Raw genomic sequence first — 13,830 nt, 5'->3', positions numbered from 1 at the left:
GGTTACTGTTTTCAACTAGGGTTGAACATTATGCCCAGGCTGGCCTGGATTAGAAGCCTACTATTTGAGCCTCCCTATGTCACTGAGGATGACAGGTGTCTAAGGCATTGTGCCTAGTTACTGAGTAAGATGGAGGTCTCAAATTTTTATGGCTGGGCTGACCTTGAATCATGATCCTCTCATTACGGCCTCCCAAGTAGCTAGAATTACAGGATTGAAACACTGCACATAGTGCCTAATATGGATTTATGTATCTGTGCTGCTTCTTTAGGAACTATTACACAGTAGAAAATTTTAAAACATATACAAAATTAAAGAGAAAAATAAATGCCATGAAGACCTGAAATTCATTTCAAAAAGTTTCCCTCATGTTGTTAATGATGTTTCACCACCCACTAGATCTTGATTATTTTAAAAGTTAATAAAATTGGTATTGAACAAGTGCCTCACTCAGAGCTGTAAGATGAAGTCAGACCAAGTTCACAATTGGGTGCAGCATTGCATATGTATTACATAGTGAACACTACTGTACTGTATACTTAAAAATGGTCAGATAATAAATTTTATGATGTATCTTAATGATTCTACATTGTACATACATATGAAAACATTACAAGACTCTCCTTCAATACATATTGTTCAAGATGAGGACACTCCCTTCAATAACTCCACAGAGACACAGTCAGCTTTAGTCAGATGCCAGAAGGATCTCTACACTGTGAATTGCTCCAACGTCAGTACACTGAGCTGTCACATTCCTGCACCTGTTAGGATTTTCTGTAGGACAAGTAAAAGGGTTAAGCAGTGGGTACATTAAACCTAATGAAATGGGACATGTACCAAAAGTAGCAACTACTTACTACACGCCCTTGCTACCTGGGCAGGTAAACAAGACTTATGAGCTGATGCAGATAATTACCTGTCCAGGATGTTAGTGGGGTTTCCTAATCAAACATCCATTTTGCTTTCATAGGAATCATTACATTTCAGGGAAATATAGAACTTGGATGAATAAGTTGTCTCATAGTGGGACCTCAGAGCAAAGCATTCAATTTTAAAGTCATCATTTCAATGGGTATTTAGGGTGTTTATGCTTTACAGTAGAATTTAAATAGTTAAAAAGTTTTCTGGAGGGAAAACATGTATATTTAAATAACAAATTTCACTGTCTATAATTAAGGAAAGTCAATTAATGATTTTATACCATCCTATACATTTTTTGCTAGAGGTGGTTGTACTGGTGACATAGTTTTAAAATATAACTTGAAGAGTGCACAGATCATTTTTTCTCTAGGTAACTAAAGCACACAGTCCATTTATAACTGAAAAAAAGACATCTAGTCTTCTCCAGGGACTAGGATAAAATGTCTTATTTTATAAAATCAGAAGGTGGCAGTTCCCTCCACTTGTCCTTTGAGTTCAGGCTAAATCCCATCCCTTCTTGTATTCCAAGTATCACCATTCTTAAAAGTTCCTAACACGTGGCCAGGCTGTTTACTCTCCCATGTCACCACTTTCATTACTCACCACAATCAGGGATAGTCCTTCCTCTTCTTGTCACTGAATACTTTAAAATATATAACACAATATAAATGCTCTAAAAAGGGAAAAGTCTAGAAGTGGCACTGTGGCTCAAGTGGTAGAGCGCTAGCCTTGAGCTAAAGAGCTCAGGGACGGTGCCCAGGCCCAGAGTTCAAAGCCCCATGACCAACCAAAAGAAAAAAAAGGAATAGTGCATGTGCACAAACACACACATATGTGTGCGCCAATACTGGTGTTTTACCACCTGAGCCACACCTCCATTCAGCTTTTGGTGGGTAATTGGAATTTCACGTACTTTCCTGCTCCATCAGGCTGTGAACCATTATCCTGAGATTTCAGTCTTCTGAGCAGCTAGGATTACAGGCAGGAGCCACCAGCCCTCATCCTGGACAGAACGTTTTTCCATATATTTCTGGTGGTCACTCACATATGTGGAACACCCAGGTCCAAAGGTGGAGGTGGCCACTATGAGATTTCAACCATCCTGAATGCAAGGGCCTCTCTTGCTCTCTTCTGCTACCCAGTGCCTAAACACCGTCCTTTACTGGAGGCTCCAACGTGGCATGCATAATGTGCTGTTGTTATTTTGTATGACATTCCTACTATGTATCCTTCCCAAACATTACTTCTCTTTGCTTTCCAGGTTTCTTCTCTCCTATCAGCTGCACTCCACCTCTTCAACTGACTTCAACATCTGACATTTGATGGTGACAACCTCTCCAAAATGTCTGATGGATTGCACCAGATGCCATGGTGAAGTTACATTTTACAAATTTAAGACCACTTGGAATCCTGTAGGAGGGGAACTGCTGGGAGGGCAGATGGGAATACAGGCAGATGGGCCTTCTAAACTGCTAAGGCCTTGGAGCTCAAACTGCGTACTAAGGAATAAAAGTGTTTTCTCAACAACCACCTTACATTAAAGCTACTGAATGCCACCAAATTAGAATCCTCTAACATATTAAACTGTGTCTTTGTCAGACCACTATGTTTTATGTTCAGAAACAATCTGAATATTGCTAATATAATGTATTAGTCCTCATTGATGGGATTTAGAGCTCAAGGACAATTTAGTGGTAGTTTCTATGTACCTTACAAAATAAACCTCATGCAGAATAGCCACCAGCTCATTAATACTTCTGTGACAATCAGAGAGATCAAGTACAAGTCCAAATGAGGCTGTAAGATACTCAGGCTTGATAGAACTACTACTCCAAATATGAAAAAACAAAATCCCACCAAGACGCTTGGAATTAAATGTTACTAAACAAATTTCTATTGCTGCAACTATCTGGAAATAATATTTAAGCATATAACTGGGAACCAGTGGCACATGCATGTATGGCTAGGTACTCAAGAGGGTGAGATGTAACCACCAAGGTTCAAAGCCAGCCTGGAAAGGAAAAGACTCCAATTAACTAGACAATAGCTGGAAGCAGAAGTTTGGCTTAAGTGATAGAACACCAGCCTCTAGAAAAAAGCTAAGCAAGAATGTGGAGGTCCCGCATTCAACCCCCACCCCACCAACACACACAGCATAGCTAGCTATATGTAGGGATGGGTAAATCAAATTAAAGTTTTCTTCCATACATGTCAGTGAGGCAGGACATTGGTTTTTCACTTCCTTTCTACGTTAATTTTGTCTCAGTAGTTGCACACAACCTCACCACAACTGTAATTTGGCACCAGCACATTTTTCAGTGGAGGTTATTGTAAGCTGTCCTATGTATTATTGGATGTTTGGCAGTCTCTCCTAGCTTTTACCCATAAGATTCCAGTAGCATCAACTATCCCCAATCACGACACCAAACACATTGGCAAAAATGTCCCCAGGTTGGCAAAGCCACTGTATTAAGTCACCAAGCATAGCCATCTTTTTGTTTTGGCCAGTCCTGGGGCTTGGACTCAGGGCCTGAGCACTGTCCCTGGCTTCTTTTTGCTCAAGGCTAGCACTCTGCCACTTCAGCCACAGCGCCACTTCTGGCCATTTTCTGTATATGTGGTGCTGGGGAAGCGAACCCAGGGCCTCATGTATATGAGGCAGGCACTCTTGCCACTAGGCCATATCCCCAGCCCCTAGACATTTTTTTTAAAAGTTATACAAATACTCAAATGCAATTTTAAATGAAAAAAATGTAAATCTGCCTATCATCTCTCTCCACAAGGAGAAAATAAGTCTTAGGTTTTAGAAATAAATCTATAGTAAATAAATACTTGACATGCTTTTTTACACTTCAGTGCCTTGCCTGGCATAGTCTTAAAAACAAATCATCTCTGGACAATGATGTCTAATAATAACTGCTTCCACACCCCACAGTACTTATAGCTTCCCACCCAAGTTTCTCAGTCCTTCAAGTAGAATTTATCAGTGGTTGAGGGAAGAAGACTTAAAGCCTTGTACTGATTAGGAAACTGTCATAAATTTCCTAATCCTTTTTTTTCTTCCTGAGGGAACAAATAAAAAATTTTGGCCTGAGACCTTCACAAATCACCAACAGACTAAGGAACCAAATGAGACACTGATTTTTCTAGGATTCTTCTACTTCTTTGCAATCAGGAAACCCTAGAAATTGTTCAAGTTGAGACAGAGTTTAAGCATGCCATGCAGTTGAAAGATCATCAGCAAAATATTAATCATACTGCAAACCTGACATACACTCGTTCTCCCATGTTCCTGGGTACAATACATTCCAGTGATTCAGACGACATTCCATTTCCTCTAAGTGCAAATTCAATCTGTCAAATTGCATGACAACACCATAAAGCTGCTGACATTCTGAAACCCAACCTGCTAAACATCCTGAACAGCCTTCTCCAAAGAAGTTGAAAAGACACAGAATGTTATCCTGTTGTCAGATGTGGAGAGGTCTTAAAAATTCCCTTCAGGATTTCAAGAGAACACTCCTCCCCCCACATAAATGGCCAAAGTAAGAACAGAATTACAAATTCTCCATCTAATTTTAATTCTTCCTATGCTTTAAATGGTACCCAAGTAACAATTTTCTTTGGGCTCCTAAGAATGTTAAAGAGGTTGGAGATCTATGCAGACATTGGCATAAACGCTTGAAAACGTGGGTTGTATCTTTAAAAGGTGTCAAAGCAGATGAAATGCTATAATCTCCACCCACTGTCACTTAAGACTCACTACCCACGCATTGCACAGCCAGCATCCTGCATCCACCCTTTCTTTTCACCCCACTCAATTAGGCCATGGAAACTCAGGATGTGTGGTCGCAGCAGTCCCTGCTTTGGATCCAGCTGGCCCACCACGTGGTGGGGCCCTGACCTTAGTCACACTTCCCCCCTGACATCCTGTAAGTGGGCTCAAGCAGGAGCCAGACCTTCCCACTGTGCAGCACGCCCTGCTCCTGGAAACGACAAACCCCCACTCCCAAAAACATTCCATTCTTGCTTCCCCTGACAAAGCTTCCTGCTCCCCACCCCACTTGAACAACAGGTCTTTGAATATGTGTCGCCACCCTGGGAACACCTCTAACCATTTCTTCATTCTCATTATTAAAAGGCAGCCATTTCCAACTTCACTTTGGAAAGCACTTCAAAGAAGCTTATTCTCTCTGCTTTTGTCTAAATCATGTTAACTAGGGATACAACATTCACTTCCACGGGAATTACAAGGACACCAAATCTCCAGTATGCCATTACAAATTTATGCAATAAAGCTCTCTTCATAGAAGAGAGGACCCACTGCTTTGAATTTACAAGTCTGATCTCCATGGTACTTTTTCAAACTGGACAAGAAAAAGATTTCAGAAATCACTTAGTTTTATATAATTTCATGTTCTTTTATAGTACTAGGGACGAACCTAGGGCCTCCCACATACCAGGAAAGTGCTATACCACTCAACTATACTCCAGGCCTCCTTATTTTAATAGCTTCAGGAGATGGGAAACAGTTTAAAACCAACTTAGTTTTAGTTGCAGCATCAAGAAAGAAGTAATTTTTGGTTTCCTAGACTGATATAGTATTAATCATACCTTCTTCTTAGGATCCGTATGTGGGTCCTAAAGATTTTTTCAAGCACAGAAGTAAACCTAGATCAAGGAACACTATGTGGCCAGCTAATGTGCCTACCCACTGTTCAGCCTCCTTACACTATTTTCAGAATTCACAATCAAACTTACATCAGTACCCTCCCTCCTCTGGTCTATAATCTATACAGCAGGATATACAAAAGATCAATGAAAACACTAAAAAGTATTCAAGTAGCTCAAAAGAGGCAGAATGTGAGAAACAAGACTAAAAATAGAAGATATAAATCTCAGCACACCAATAATCACTTCAAACTCAAATGGCCAAAATAGAAAAATGAATTAAATAAAGACAGATTGTGAGATTCTCAAACTAGCCAGTGAAACAAAACTCCATGTGATTTAAACAAGGCACAGTCTTCTTAACATAATATTTAAAATGTTATAAAAACTCACCTGAAATATAATATTAGGAGGTGATTAAAAGTGAAAAGATAGGAAGGAGGTAGGATGCAAGCAAGCAAAGCTTGTTTTTGTATTACATACAGCAGACTTCACAACAGAGCCATTAGAGAATAGAAGAGTCAACCTAGGAGAAAAGAAATGACAATCCTAAATGCATATGGATTCAACAGCTGACCTTCAAGTCTGACATGAAGGTCAATTTGTTTCCTATAGGAAGTAAATTGGTGGTAGCATAGTGTATAAGTCCTATCACTCAGCTTGCACTACATAGTGAAGCAATAAAAACTGACAATTCAAAAGAACAAGGTAAAGCCTATTTATATGTGGAGCCTTCAAAACTTCGGCCTCAGTAAAATACAGAAATTAAATACACCATTAAGTTAATTGAATCTAATATTTATAAAAACATTTTAGCCAACAAAAACAGAATATGTATTCTTTTCACGAATACATAAAAAATTCAGCAAGATGGATCATATCCTAAAGCACAAGCATTATTAAATAAACTTAGAAATGTCTTCTGGTCATTATAAAATTAAGCTAGAAATGAACAGCAGAAATAAAGGGAATATCCAAATACTCAGAAATTGTATCACATTTCTAAATAGTCTATGATCAAAGAGAAAGTCTCAGGCAACAACAAATATTTTGAGTTGAATCAATAAAAATACATTATCAAATAATTCAGCTAAAACAGGGAAACTTGTAACAAATGTATGCATTTAAAGAAAAGGAAGGAATCTAAATCAATGATCCAAATCTCCATTGAAAACTAAAGAACTCAAAATCAAAGGACAAAATTAAATCAAAGCAAGAAGAAAATTATATGTGTGTGTGTATGTGTGTATTGGGGGGGGATGAGGGAGGAGGTAACAAGTTGGATAAGAAGTGTACGCACTCCCTTACGTATGAAACTGTAATCCCTCTGTACATCACTTTGACAATAGACAAACTAATCAGGTAAAAACGGAAAGCAATGCTGAAAGCAAAACCAAAAATCTATGAACCCAAAAGCCAATTCCTTGATAATACCAATAACAATTGTTAAGCTCTCAGCAACGTCAAAGAAAAAAAGAACTCACTAATTACTAGGAATGAAAGAAAGAATATTACCACAGATCCCATACGACTTTACATACATAAAATCAGCAACAAAGTTTGACTAGTTTTGTTTTTTTTTTATTCACGTACATAGAAGATATCGGTCTTTGGTGTTGTCAAAAAAACATCATTGGTACCAGGGTAAAGCTGGCCTCTTATGGTGTATTGAAATGTTTCCCTAGTTCTTTGGAAGAGACTCTTAAAACTCATACTTTTGCTTCATGAAATGTCAGGATTTACCAGTGAAACCATCTAAGTCTGGAAATCCCTTTATCAAGAAATTTTCAACAATCAATTTAGTTTCTTTTAATGATTCTAAGACTATTTGGGTTCCTGTTTCATCATAAGCCATCACCTACCAAAAGTAGGTGGAAGCTAGAAGAAATTGAGAGTGGAAGCTATAAGAAATTCCTGTTGCATTTTCAAGATTGATTGTTCCCAGATACCTCAGGATTAAAAAAGAAACTATCTTGACTGTGGGTCTTCCAGATCACCATAAAGAGTTTTCCAACCTATGGATGTAAGGGAAGAAAGTGTACAAGGGGCTCAAAAGAAGCTGTTTATAAATTATATTTCTGCTTTCCAGCCTCAAAGACTGGGCTGTCACGAACCACTATGCCATCCAAATTCCTATTGTCTGATCATGGTAGAGGACTGGAATGTCCTGTGAAGTGAGCTGGAATCGGTCGGTGCTGGAGGTGGGGTAAAGGGTAGAAGGTGGAGGTAAGAAAAGCCAGGGGTTTCTTTTCACTTTCTTTTCCTACCAAACTAACCTTCTTCAAGTGTCCTTTCTGAAATTACTTCATCTTCTGTGCACTAACTATCCCAGTTAGGTTTTCACATGGATTCTATCCATGCTTAAGAAATAAGGAGTTTGTTTGAATTCTTTGCTCCTTTGAAGGGAATTCAGCTGCCACACAAGATTGAAAAGTACTGCCCTCAAATGTCCCAAAGGAGGTGACTCGGGATTCTGGCATGGACTTCTCAGGAAAGCAGTGGGCCAGCCATTCCAAATCCAGCTAAGGCAGGGCACTTGTAAGGAGTCAGCCAGGGTTTGGAAACAAAGTCGTGGCATCCTACTGACTTGGCTACAATTCTTCTCTGATTTAGTCAGACACAAACTGAGACTTATAAAGGTGAAGTGACCTCATAAATCTCCCTGCCCTTGCCCTTAGATGAGAAGGCTGTGGTCTGCATACAGGAAATGACTGGCCCAAGGTTACATACCTGGTTGACTTAAAAAAAAAAAAAGGAATGAGCTCATATCCCAGGGTCCTAGCACAGTGCTCTTTATACTACAAATACAAACAGGCATTGATTAGACAGACAGCTAATACCCACAAGGCACTGTACCAAAGGTTCCTGTTTTCATGGAATTTGAACTCTGGGGAACACAGACACTAAATAATCATACAAATCACTAAGATCAAAATGAGTGTGAGTTATTAAGAAGAAATGTAGAGTATAAATAAATATCTCTTCTTACAAAATAATCTTCCCATGATTTAGCTGAACACAATCATCCCAAGGGGCCTACCAATCTCGGGGGGAAAAAAATCAGGGACCTGTGATCTTTTGGTGGTAAAGTGAAATTTTGTGTTACTTTTGATAGGTTATGGCTTTGAGAGTGGAAGCTATAAGAAGCTCCTGTTGCATTCTCAGGATTGATTGTTCCTCAATACCCCTGGATTAAAAAAGAAATTTTCTTGACGTTGGGTTTTTCTGATCACCATAAAGAGCTACAGAGTCCTTTGGTCTGACAATTACAGTCTAGAACAGGCAGGTGGAGGACTATGTCACATTAGTATACTAAGAGAATAGAACTAGTACCAGGCATAAAAAGTAGTCAAGATTCTAGGTATACAAACAAGATGAAAGAGCCACTCCTGCCAAGTGACCTGATGACTCAAGTCAAGCATACTGCTGGAGAGACATACTAGACTCTGCATTAGACATCAGCAGACAAGCTGACATACTTTAGACTTTCTGCTTAGAAAGCCAGGAAGGTGGTCTTTGATTCAAGCATTTCCTTGCAAAGCAAGCAATGCATGTATCAAAGACTCTATCCATTAAGACCAAAGAAATATGAACCTGAACCTGATACACATAATCTTTAATAGGAATTCTCTCTAGGATTGACAAAGTGTAGGAAAGGTGACTCCCCAGCTGGTACTCTCACATCACCCTATCATTTCCACAGCACATTACAGAATCTTGAGAGATGATAAAAAGTTGATACTTACAAAGCTTTGTAGATCTTTGAGAAAGCATCAAGTAGAAGCCTTATCATGGCCTCCTTCAACTCATGTGCCACATCAAGGATACTGTAGCCCTGTAGGACTCAGTTCATCCATCTGTTTAAAGAAAGAAGGCAGGGAATGGGTCTAGCTACCTCTAAAATATCACACATCTCTTCTGAAAAAAAAGGAAATTACTGCTAGCTCCTTCTAGACCAGGTATTTTGTTACCAAATATGACTATGAATGATGACGTGATTACTGAGAAAAAAGCAGGGAACACATTAAAACTAATCTGGGACTCTAAAGGAAAATTTTCTGGACACCTAATTGGCCCAAAGTAGAAAAACCCACCACTATTCCTACCCTTCTTTTCCTTTTAATCAAATTTCTATGTCTCCTCCCAGATGCTACCAACCTCTCTTATGTGGGCCAATGCTTGTCTAAAGATAAAATAAATCATCTTTTTTTTTTTTTTTGGCCAGTCCTGGGCCTTGGACTCAGGGCCTGAGCACTGTCCCTGGCTTCTTCCCGCTCAAGGCTAGCACTCTGCCACTTGAGCCACAGTGCCGCTTCTGGCCGTTTTCTGTATATGTGGTGCTGGGGAATCGAACCTAGGGCCTCGTGTATCCGAGGCAGGCACTCTTGCCACTAGGCTATATCCCCAGCCCCAAAATAAATCATCTTATAGGTGGGAGACGCTCTTGCTAAGTGTGTGGTTGTTATAATCACAGAAGATGAGCACAGAATTGAGAGGCTAGCTTCACACTGCATGTGGCAGGAAAGGCACACTGTACCTATGCTGTGTGCTAACTCAAGCAAGGAGTGTGAGATGTAAACAAAGAGAATTCAAAGCTTGACAGAATGCTTTGATTTTGCATTAATTATGGGCAATTCATATATTTTATGATGTGTGAAAGAGCCTCAAATAATGATAGAGGAAAGATCCTAAAACACAAGTGAAAACCAAGACTGGCTTATTTGAAAAGTATAGCATATTCAGGGTACATAAGAAATACAGTAAGAGATAAGACCTTAGTAGTTAAAAAAATAGAGATCTTTGCATAGGCCTTAAATTTACTATTACACACTTTATTACAACCTATAGAATATTTAACATTAATACTAAGACCTCCAGCCTAATGAGTAGAAACCTGTTCTTACAGAACACAATGATTTAAAAGCAGGTAAAAAAATGAACAATCTTGGGAATGGTTTTAACTCCTTGACTGTTCTTCAATCACAGTGGCAAAACTCTTGTTTATTTGTGTGCCAGCACTGGAGCTTGAATTCAGGGCCTGGTGTTCTTGCTTATTTATACTGACATCTGATATTAATCCAGGTGCTGCTGCCTCAAACCTATAATCCTAGCTACTCAGAAGGCTGAGATCTGACGATTGCAGTTCTAAGCCAGCCTGGGCAGGAAAGTTTGTGAGACTCTAATCTCCAATAAACTGCTCAGAAAAAGACAGAAGTGGTGCTGTGGCCCAAGTGGTAGAGCACTAGCCTTGAGCACAGAGAGGCTCGGGATAGAGCCCCTGGTCTTGAGTTCAAGCCCCAGGAACAGCAAAAAAAAAATTAAAAGATTGATACCATCACTTGAAGCACAGCTCCATTTTCAGCATTTTTCTTGTTAACTGATTAAGAGTCTTAGACAATTTCCTGCCCAGGGCGGCTTCAGACCATGATCCTTAGACCTCAGCCTCCCAGTACCAAGAATTAGACAAGATCCACTATTATCCAACTAAAAGTCCACTTTTAAAGGCTGGCAAACTTAAAGTAATAAAAATTAATGAAAGCACCTATTGGACAACTGCTTAAAAATTAGTTAGAAAAAAGAGGATTCATACTGATACATGGATTCTTTTCTCAATGAAATTTCATCTTTTGAAACTTCTAGGGGGAGCATGAACCGGTTTTCTCACTTTATCTCACCTATGCATGATATCTAAATCCATTTTGAAAGGGTTATCCTGAAAAAACATGAATCAACTTTGAATTATACACCAAAAACTAGTAAATTTTTTCACTTACTCTTAATAGGAAAAAATATATTAAAGTCATGTTATTGAAATGCTGCATGATCAACTTAAGTTGTCAAAATAAAATGGAGGTTCATGAAAAATAATCACAGGCCTGCTAAACATTAATGTAGAAATGATCTCTTAAGAATCCAGTCTCCAATAAACATACAAAGTTCTAGAAGCACAGAGCTGAATAGGCAAATTCCTTATTTCTCCCATTTCCCTAGGAATGCGTTCATGCTGCTCTTCCAGCTCAGTTCACAAGATGTAATATGATCTAATACATTGTGGAAATGAACTAGTTTTGAAAAATGCTTGCTTCCTGTGTTCAGTCTACTTGGTGTGCTTCTCATGTGACTAGAAACTGGCAGGGACAGCCTTGGTGTGAAGAGCAAAACGTTCACTTGTTCAAGTATCTACAATTATCAGAACGTGGCCTTCAGTTATAACTTCCCAAGGCTTCAGTTTCAAGGTATCAGGCACAAATACAGATAAAACAGTTTATTGTTGTCAGCAAAGAGGGCATCAGATGGCAAGGAAATTGCAGAGAAAGAGTGTAAATAATAAATAAAATATAAATAAGTATAATAAATGTAATAAATATGCAATTAATTTCTCTACTTAGGCTATCTTAAAAGTAAAGATTCTATTTTGCTTTCACATTGAAACTTTACCTATACATGTAAGTAAAGGCATAAATTAAAATAGACTAAGAAAGCAAGTCTAGCTAGGCATCAGTGGCTCACGCCTGTAATCTTAGCTACTCAGGAGGCTGAGATCTAAGGATCATGTTTTGAAGTAAGCCCTGGGGAAGGAAAAGTTCATAAATTAACCCAAAGCTGGAAGTAAAACTATGGCTTAGGAGATAAAGCACCAGCCTTGAGCAAAAGACTGACGAATAGAGCCCAAGACACAAGTTCAAGACCCAGTGTGGACAAAGATGGAAGGGAGGGAGGGAGGCAAGGAGGGCGGGCACAGTTCACTCTGGTCTCAGTACAAAAGGCTGCATGGAGAGTGAAGCCAAAAAATCCTGTCTGTTTATCTAATGTATTAGTCTCATTCTCAAATACAGCAAGCTAGGGTAGGGGCGGATAATTAAAACCTGAAAGTTAAGAGGGCCAAATATAAATTCTATTTTTTAAATAAAACTTGTAATAGAAATGTTTGTTTTTAAATATATGCAGCAGAAAGTGAATTAGAGAATAAGTCCTACATAGATATGGACACAGTGTTTAAGTGGGCCGACTATTATCAGACCATTTGAGATCAACTTTTAGGCTGAGCAACAGTTGCTCACGTCTATAATCCTAGCTACTTGGGAGGCTGAGATCTGAGGATCTTGGTTTGAAGCCAGCCCAGGCAAGAAAGTCTGTGAGATGCTTATATTCAATTAAGCATCAGAAAAGCCAGAAGTATAGTTGTGGCTCAAGTGGTAGAGCACTAGTTTTGAGCAAGAAAGCTCAGGGACACTACTAAATCAAGCTCCAGGTCCGGCACAGACACACAGGTACACACACACACACACACACACACACACACACACACACAGACATGAAGGAAATCAACTTCTAAAAAAGAAAGTATTTATTAGGTTGCATGATGTCAAACGATTTGTCTTTTAATTTCAAATTCAGGGTATGGTTAGAATAAAATACACTGACAAAATGAGACTTACTTTTCAATTATTCTTTTATTTACCACCCTACCCCTGAGATTGCTGTCCAAAAAGCAAAGTTTAAAATGTTTTTGTGGTTCAATTTCCTCCTAAGTATAACATGTGAAAACTCTGTCCCTGCCTCTTACTTTTTCAGAAGTAAAACTTACAAAGAATCTTTTACAAATGCATGTTTAAAAGCTATTTTAAAAGATACAGGATGGGAGGGTATACAAGCAGAATAGATATTTCTAGATCAAAGTTCTTACTTCATAATTCCATTTTTTGTGTGTGTATACCAGTACTTGGACTTGAACTCAGGGCTTGAGCACTGTCCCATAGCTTATTTTGCTCTAGGCTGACACTCTTACCACTTGAGCCACAGCTTCACTTCCAATTATTTTTTTTGCTAGTTAATTGAAGGGTATTTTTGCTAGTTAATTGAGTCATGCTGGGTGCCAGTGGCTTATTACACCTGTAATCCTAGCTACTTAGGAGGTTGAAATCTGAGGATTGAAGTAAAGCTAAGTCCAGGCAGGAAAGTAAGGTGCTTAAGACTTATTGTCAGAAGTAGAGTTGGCTCTTGTGTTACAGCACAAGCATTAAACAAAAAGCTTAAGGATAAGGCCCAGGCTCTGAATTCAAGCACTACAAAATTCTTTACTGCCAGACTGGCTTTGAAACTTGATCCTCAGAACAGTCTCCTAAGTAGCTAAGAATACAGGTGTGAGCCACCAGCATTTAATTCATAATTTCATTTCCATTTTCTACATTACCTAGATTTTCAACTGTACCACAAGACAATCACAATCTCTAG

The 13,830-nt window shown here is 38.9% G+C and overlaps 1 long non-coding RNA gene across 3 annotated transcripts in view; it reads right to left on the bottom strand.

The window, feature by feature from the left end:
- The window catches only part of LOC125343389, a 76,992-nt gene that overhangs the window by 21,845 nt on the left and 41,317 nt on the right, over positions 1-13,830 (bottom strand). For all 3 annotated transcript variants that reach the window (XR_007209327.1, XR_007209325.1, XR_007209326.1), the window contains one exon: positions 9,342-9,452. This is a non-coding gene — a long non-coding RNA (uncharacterized LOC125343389). The remainder of the gene's footprint in view (positions 1-9,341; positions 9,453-13,830) is intronic.

This window comes from Perognathus longimembris, chromosome 28, assembly GCF_023159225.1.
Source record: "Perognathus longimembris pacificus isolate PPM17 chromosome 28, ASM2315922v1, whole genome shotgun sequence".
In the NCBI taxonomy this organism is placed as follows: Eukaryota; Metazoa; Chordata; class Mammalia; order Rodentia; family Heteromyidae; genus Perognathus; species Perognathus longimembris.
Note: the sequence above shows the minus strand (reverse complement) of the source record. Positions and strands in the feature narration are given on the sequence as shown.